General features: G+C 39.1%; 1 pseudogene across 1 annotated transcript; it reads right to left on the bottom strand.

Annotated features, from left to right (window-relative positions):
- Window positions 1-686: 686 nt before the first annotated feature.
- LOC117068333 lies at window positions 687-1,351 on the bottom strand (annotated as a pseudogene). The gene has a single exon (XR_004431069.1). The product of XR_004431069.1 is annotated as a 60S ribosomal protein L19-like (transcript).
- Between the last annotated feature and the right edge of the window lie 6,866 nt (window positions 1,352-8,217).

Here is an 8,217-nt window from a genome sequence, read left to right as displayed (position 1 = left end):
ATGGAAAGTGAGGTGAGATCTTAGGGAAACATTATTTAAATTTAGCATATCCTTAGGAAAAGGCCAGATTACTGGTTAGTTCCCACTAATGTAAGCAAATGGGCACTCAGACCTCAAGAGCATCATCAGTGACTGAGATGCTGTATAGATGAGATGCTCCCACCCACCCAGCTTCCACCCCTCCCCCTTCCTCCCTCCCCCCTCCCCCTCCCCTTCCCCTTGTCCCCCTCCCCCCTCTTCCCTCCCCTCCCCCTGTGGGGAGGAAGAATCAGTCACTTGTGGGGCTCTGCATGTCCCCAAGCCACTTCTCATTCCTCCTCCTGATGTGCTTTGATACAGTTCTTTTACTTGCCATGGTACTTCGGGTAGAAATAGATATATTTAAGCAGCTGTTCACTCTCATCTTAAGGACTCATTAGCATTTTAAGAGCTGTTGATAAAGAACCTAAGTGAAAAGAAAGAAGTCTCGAAAAGGAACTTCACACAAAGACAGAGCATTGCTGAAGAGTCTCCCCTTCTCCTAAGGGCTCACGTGTGGCAGAAAGTCAGCAGGACTCATGGCAATTGATCCAACAGCCATGTTTCAAATGGTAGGCAGGGATCTGAGAAAGTTGGTATGACCATGCTTTAATGTAAAAAAGATTTGTCTTTCCACACTTTTTTTTTTTTTTTTTTTTTTGCAGATAAAGGCTTGTTTTATTTTAATGGCTGATCTATGTAATCACAGAGGCCAGTATGTACAGACAAGGGGGAGCTTTTATTTCTTGGTCTCTTCCTCCTTGGACAAAGTCTTGATGATCTCCTCCTTCTTGGCCTGGAGGCGCTCTTCACGGTGCTTGCGTGCTTCCTTGGTCTTAGACCTGCCGGCCTCAGCCTGGTCAGCCAGGAGCTTCTTGCGGGCCTTGTCTGCCTTGCTTGTGGATGTGTTCCATGAGAATACGCTTGTTTTTGAACACATTCCCCTTCACCTTCAGGTACAGGCTGTGATACATGTGGCGATCAATCTTCTTAGACTCACGGTATCTTCTGAGCAGCCGGCGCAGAATGGTCATTCTCGTCATCCACGTGACCTTCTCTGGCATTCGGACATTGGCTGTACCCTTCCGCTTACCTATGCCCATGTGCCTGCCCTTGCGGCGGGCCAAGGTATTTTTCCGGCATCGCGCCCGGGCTTGCGGATGATCAGCCCGTCTTTGATCAGCTTTCGGATCTGCTGACGGGAGTTGGCATTGGCGATTTCACTGGTCTCATTGGGGTCTAACCAGACCTTCTTCTTGCCACAGCGGAGGACACTAGAGGCGAGCCTTTTCTGAAGCCTGAGCATACTCATGGCTGCGGCCGCATCAGCGAAAGGAAAGTTTCCACACTTTTGATAACACAATTAGAACAGTCTCATTGGTTCTAAAAATTAGAATGATTTTAACACTGGCCTGTAAATAATGAGGTGATGAATAAAAATCCCTGGCTGGCTGCTCCAATGGTCTGAACAGATCTTGGTGTAGCTTTTCCCTGATTCCATCTTCATCTGAATGATGCTGTGGAGCTCCCTCCCCCAATGCTTCAAACCCAAAAAACTTAGAAACTGGAGTCCACTGCAGGGTGTCCACTAAGATCACAGCCATGCTTCTAGAGAACAGATATGAAAACCCCCTCAGGGATCAGTGGGAAAGAGAATATTTAAAGGATTTTTTTTCATGGTGGCAAAACATCCTTAACTTGCACAATCTTTTTTCGTTATTGTATACAGACGGGTCACAAAAAATTTAGGGAGAATATAACAAATTGTATTCCCTTGAATTTCTTTCTTCAGGAAACCTTTAACAGTACAACTTTTGATGAATGCAGGCATATTTTGAAAAGAAATTTTCTTTACAATGTGTGAAAATTATATAAGAAATGGAAATTAATTAGAAAACTGAAAGAGAAATAGCTTCCAAGAAAAAAAGTGGAGGAAGGGGATATGTAGCGCTACTATTGCTGTTCATCCCATTCTACAGAAATTTATTTTCTTTCAAGCCATCTCTCAAGAAAAAAAAATCTCAGCATGATGACTGATAGTGCTACTGTTCTTTCTCTAAGACCCAGGGCTTGGGAGTTGAGTTATGACTTCCTAGTACGAAGTTATGACTTCCTAGTTATGAAGACTTTTGCCAGTTGGGTACCTCAAAAATCTGTCTCACATTCTGCTTCTGAGACACAAAGACAAGGCCGACAAAACATCCCTGTGTCTCCAGCGAGTGCTAGTGAAAAGGAAGCCAGGCTTCCTTAACTCTATTGTTTCATGTGCTAGATGATTTTTTCTCAAATTGTGGAACTTTCTCCTGTCACTTCTAAAATGTGACTTTCATAACAACTGGGGCAGGTAACTCAGTTGTGATAATCTTCATTTCATTGACAACAAAATGGAGTCAATGGAGAGATGCCACTGGGAATAGTGAAGTAAGGATTTCTAAAAGTCTGCTCCTCAATAACAGCAGTGTGAACACTGGCAAAATTTATCAGCTTTTTCAAAAATCTACAAATTAACCAAAGGACTGCAGCAATCCGAAGGGAGTTTACTAAAAACACAACAAAATAAACAGATGAATCTTGGTAATAACAGTGGTATTTTGCTTCATCTATTCCCATGCTTCTTTCCCCAGCTCTGTGGTAGCCTTGAAAACACCAGGCTCCCAATCATGGTAGCTGTGAAAAATGGCAGCCTAACAAGCACTGAGGGAATGAAATCAACTTTCAGCTCCCCAAAGTCCCATCTCTTGAGAACTGTCATTATGTGACTGGCCTGGCAGCTCTCAGGAAACCCCAACTTGCAGTGCCTGTCTTTTTTTGACCTGACTCAGAGCTCCCTCCTTGTGAAGAGCTTTTCCTCATGACATTTGTTGAAAATAATTGGTAGCAATTATTCACTATCTTAGTTGCCTGAGGTGGTGACACGGAGGAAACAAGAAACTGATTAAAAAACTTAAAAGAAAGAGCTGAGGAAGGAGATATCTATAGGAGACTTTGAAAAACCTCAAAACATCTCTGGTAATGTAGGAGGCCATATGCATGTGTGGGACTTGGTACATACCCAGGACAAATCCCTAGACTCCAAGCTCTTATCTCTGGCTGACTTCAAAGATATGCGAGCAGGAGGTAAAGACTAAGGCAGTGTTGTAAACTGCCTGCCAGAGCGCTGAAACCATGCCCTGATGCACACATTTATTCACTCAGCAAAGCCTGTGGAACTTATTGACAAGACATTTAAAGACATTTCTGTCTCATCGTTAGTTGACCACTAAACTAACTGAACAGAGGCTTTAGAGGTCACAGAAGACAAGGAATACAGACTTTACAGAATTACTTCAGGAAAGTCACTAGGCAAACAGAAAAAACAACAATAAGAAATAACCACAAACCTAGGAGAAGAGGGATATGAATTTCAAGTTATTGGATTATATTATTTAAAATGTCTAATTTTCAATAACAAAAAATGAGACATGCAAAGAACAAGAAAATACAGCCCATATACAAGAATAAAAAAATCAGTCAATGGAAACTGTTCCCCAAAAACCTCAGACATCAGATTTGCTATTAAAAATAGACCTTATGTAACCTATTTTAAATATGTTCAAATAACTTAAGGAAGCTTTGTCTAAAGAAGTAAAGGGTAAGAACTGTATCTCCCCAGAAAAGAATATCGATAAAGAGATACAAGTGATTTTTTTAAAGAACATAATAGAAATTCTGGAGGTGAAAATCACACTAACTGAAATGAAAAATTCACTAGAGTTTCAAAGGCAAATTGGAGTTGGCAGAAAAATAATTAGTGACCTTGAAGATAGAACAATTGAGATTATACAGACCGAGGAATGGAAAGAAAAAATAATAAAGAAAAAGGAACAGAGCCTCAGAGACCTGCAGAACTCATTCAGCACACCAACACACAGATACTGGGAATTGCGGAGATACAGAACAAAATAACAGGGGCAGAAAGAATATTTGAAAAAGTAATGACCAAAACCTTCTCAAATCTTATAAAAATACATAAATCTACATGTCCAAGAAGTACAATGAATTCCAAGTAGGATGAACTCAATATTTATATCAAAACATATCATAATCAAATTTTCCAAAGCCAAAGACAGAGAATCTTGAAAGAAGAAAACTAGAAGTAACTCATTGTATATGGGACATTCTAAGTCAAATTACCAGCTGATTTCACAATAGACACCATAGTGGCCAGAAGGTAGTGAGAAGACACTTTCAAAGTGCTCAAAGGAAAAAGCAAGCAAACGAAAAGCTATCAACAAAGAATTCTATAAAAAGGAAAACTATCCTCCAAAAATTAATAAGAAATTAAGACATACCCAGATTTATTTTAAAACTGAGAGAGTCTGTTGCTAGAAAATTTTTCTTATAAGAATCGACATAAGGCCAGGTGCGGTGGCTCACGCCTGTGATCCCAGCACGTTGGGAGACCAATGCGGGTGGATCACGAGGTCTGGAGTTCAAGACCAGCCTGGTCAAGATGGTGAAACCCCATCTCTACTAAGAATACAAAAATTAGCCAGGAGTGGTGGCGGGTGCCTGTAATCCCAGCTACTCGGGGGACTGAGGCAGAGAATTGCTTGAACCCAGGAGGCAGAGGTTGCAGAGAGCCGAGATCACGCCACTGTACTCCAGCTTCGGCGACAGAGAGAGACTCCATCTCAAGAAAAAAAAAAAAAGCCGGGCGCGGTGGCTCAAGCCTGTAATCCCAGCACTTTGGGAGGCCGAGACGGGTGGATCACGAGGTCAGGAGATCGAGACCATCCTGGCTAACACGGTGAACCCCGTCTCTACTAAAAATACAAAAAACTAGCCGGGCGGGTGGCGGGCGCCTGTAGTCCCAGCTACTCGGAGGCTGAGGCAGGAGAATGGCGTGAACCCGGGAGGCGGAGCTTGCAGTGAGCTGAGATCCGGCCACTGCACTCCAGCCCGGCGACAGAGCAAGACTCCGTCTCAAAAAAAAAAAAAAAAAAAAAAAAAAAAAAAAGAATCACACAAAAAAGAACACTGGTAATCCTAGCATTTTGGGAGGCCAAGGAGAGCAGATTATGAAGTCAAGCGATCAAGGCCATCCTGGCCAATATGGTGAAATCCCGTCTCTACTAGAAATACAAAAATTAGCTGGGCATGGTGGCACATGCCTGTAGTCCCAGCTACTTGGGAGGCTGAGGCAGGAGAATCATTTGAACCTGGGAGTCAGAGATTGCACTGAGCTGAGATTGCGCCACTGCACTCCAGCCTGGCGACAGAGCAGGACTCCATCTCGAAAAACAAACATACAAACAAACAAAAGAACACTGGTAAAGGTAAACACAGGTAAACATAAAAGACAACAAAGGTGCAATTTTGCTTTTGATACTTTGTTTTATTTGATTTTAAATACAACTACATAAAGCAATAATCATACAACTGTACTAACGGGCTTATAATGTATTAAGATGCAATTTCTATGATAATGATAGCACGAATTATGCGAGTAGGAAATGGAACTATATAGGAGCAATGTTTTTATATACATTATTGAAATGAAGTTAGTATTAATCTAACTATATTATTACACAATTAGATGTTAATTGCAATGCCCAGGAAACAATTAAGAAACTAACTCAAATTATAGTTTAAAAAAAGCAACAAGAAAATTAAAACAGTAAGCTACAAAATGTCTATTTAGTGCAAAAGGCAGAAATAGATAAACACAAAGGACATAAGATATGTAGAAACAATATAATGTGAGATATAAGTTCTCCCTTATCAGTAATTATATGAAATACAAATGATTAAATATTCTAACTAAAATGCTAAGATAAAAACTATCAGTAATTAAAAAAACAGAATCAACTATCTTTAAGAGATAAACTTTAAATTCAAATAAACAAGTAGTTTGAAAATAAAAGAATGAAAATGTTTAACCATGCAAAAAGTGCCAAAAGAGAACTGAGGAGCCTAAACTAATATCATACAAAATAGACTTCAACAAAAATAATGCTACCAGAGACAAATGAGGAGGACATTTTATAAAGATAAAAGTGTCAACCATCAGGAAAACATAGCAATTATTTTAAAAAATGCACCAAGTAACACAGACCAAGAACAGAAAGCAATAACTGATTTAATTAAAGGAAGAAATAAAAAATTCATCAATAATAGCTGGAGACTTCAATATGCACTTTCAGTAATAGACAGAATAACCAGACAGAGGAAGAAGAAAGTTGCATGACTCTCACTTTTCAATTTCAAAATTTACTACGACACTTATAGTGATCAACACAATGTAGAACTGGCATAAGGACTGATGTATAGATCTCTAAAATCGAATTGAGAGTCCAGAAATAAGCCCTTAACATTTATGGTCAGTTAACTTTTGACAAGGGTGCTAAAATTATTCAGTGGAGACAGAAATGTCTTTTTAATAAATGATGGTAAGACAACTGGATAGACATATGCAATACTCTACCTCACACCATATAAAAAATTAACTCAAAATGGATTAAAGAGCTAAATGCAAACCTAAAGCTATGAAACACTTATAAGAAAACGAAGAAGACCTAGGCATACATATTCATTAACTCAGATTAGGCAATGGCAATGTTTTCTTAGATATGACACCAAAAGCACAAACAAAAATTAGATACATTGGCCTTTTTCAAAACTTATATGTGCTTCAGTGGATGCAATGAAGAAAGTGAAAATTCAACCCACAGAATGGAAGGAAATACGTATCTTACAGGTAACCAGACATTAAAGAACACTTAGAACTCAATCATAAAAAAGGAGTAATCCAATTTAAAAATGGGCAAAAATACTCGACATCATTTTTCATTAGGCAAACCCCAGTGAGATACAACATTATAGCCACTAGGACGGGTATCAGATGAAAAACCCCAGTGAGATACAACATTATAGCCACTAGAATGGGTATCAGATGAAAAACCCCAGTGAGATACAACATTATAGCCACTAGGATGGGTATCAGATGAAAAACCCCAGTGAGATACAACATTATAGCCACTAGGATGGGTATCAGAACAAATCATAGCACACTACAAGTGAAGTGCTGGAGTAGATGTGAAGAAATTGCCACCCTCCTGCATTGCTGGTGGGTGCATTGGAAAATGGTACAGCTGCATTGGAAAACAGTTTGTCAGTTCGTCAAAAAGTTAAACATAGAGCTACCCAATGACCTGGTAATTCCACTCCTAGTTATCTACCTGAGAGAGGTGAAACATACCCCCAGAAAAATGTGTACACAAATGTTCATAGGCACTTTATTCATAATAGCCCCAAATTGGAAATGACCGAAATGCCCATCAGTTGGATCAATTGGTGAAGAGATAAACAAAATATAATGTTATCTATACATAGACTATTATTCAACCATAGAAAGGAAAAAAGTATGGATACATGCTACAATGTAGATGAACCTTGAAAACATTATGCTAAGTGAAATAAGGCAGACACAAAAAGCCACATACTGTGTGATTCCTTTTATCGGAAATATCGAGAACAGGCAAATCTGTAGAGACAGAAAACTAATGAGTGATTTCCATAGGCTGATGTGAGAGTGGAATGGGGAGTAACTGTTAATGGGCCCAGGGTTGCTTTTGTGATGAAAATGTTCCAGAATTAGATAATGGGGATGGATTACAACTTCTTGAATATACTAAAAAACATGGAAATGTGTGCTTTGAAAAGATGAATTTTAGGACATGTGAGTTAGAACAAATAATTGAAAGAAAAAATGTATCAGTTGATGGACAATCCAGCAGCAAGATTTTTAAGCATTCTTAAATGTATGCTACATTCAGGCTACATAAATACAAATGTAATTCTGACAGGGCACATTTTTCCAGTATTTACAAGAGCTTAAGGTTGTTTAATAGACCTTATATGGATCATGTCTCATTTAATCTCAAAACAGCAATCCTATAAGGGAAGTACACTTATTTCCCCAATTTACACAACAGAATTTGAGGCACACAGAATTTAAGCAACTTGCATTGAATGTCATTCCTGTGTTGTCAGCTGAAGAAATTTTAAAATAAAGTAACTTCACATTGTTATTTTCTAAGATCCCAAGAACAATGCAATTTTCTTTTCTTTATGTTGCTCCTCACTTTAGTTTATTTGTTTGTTTACTTCCAAAGATAGGTACTCTATAACTCCCATTTTACAAGCAAGAAAACAAAG

This window comes from Trachypithecus francoisi, unplaced genomic scaffold, assembly GCF_009764315.1.
Source record: "Trachypithecus francoisi isolate TF-2019V2 unplaced genomic scaffold, Tfra_2.0 Lachesis_group21, whole genome shotgun sequence".
Taxonomy (NCBI): domain Eukaryota; kingdom Metazoa; phylum Chordata; class Mammalia; order Primates; family Cercopithecidae; genus Trachypithecus; species Trachypithecus francoisi.
The sequence above is the reverse complement of the archived record's forward strand: the minus strand, read 5'-3'. Positions and strand labels throughout refer to the sequence as shown.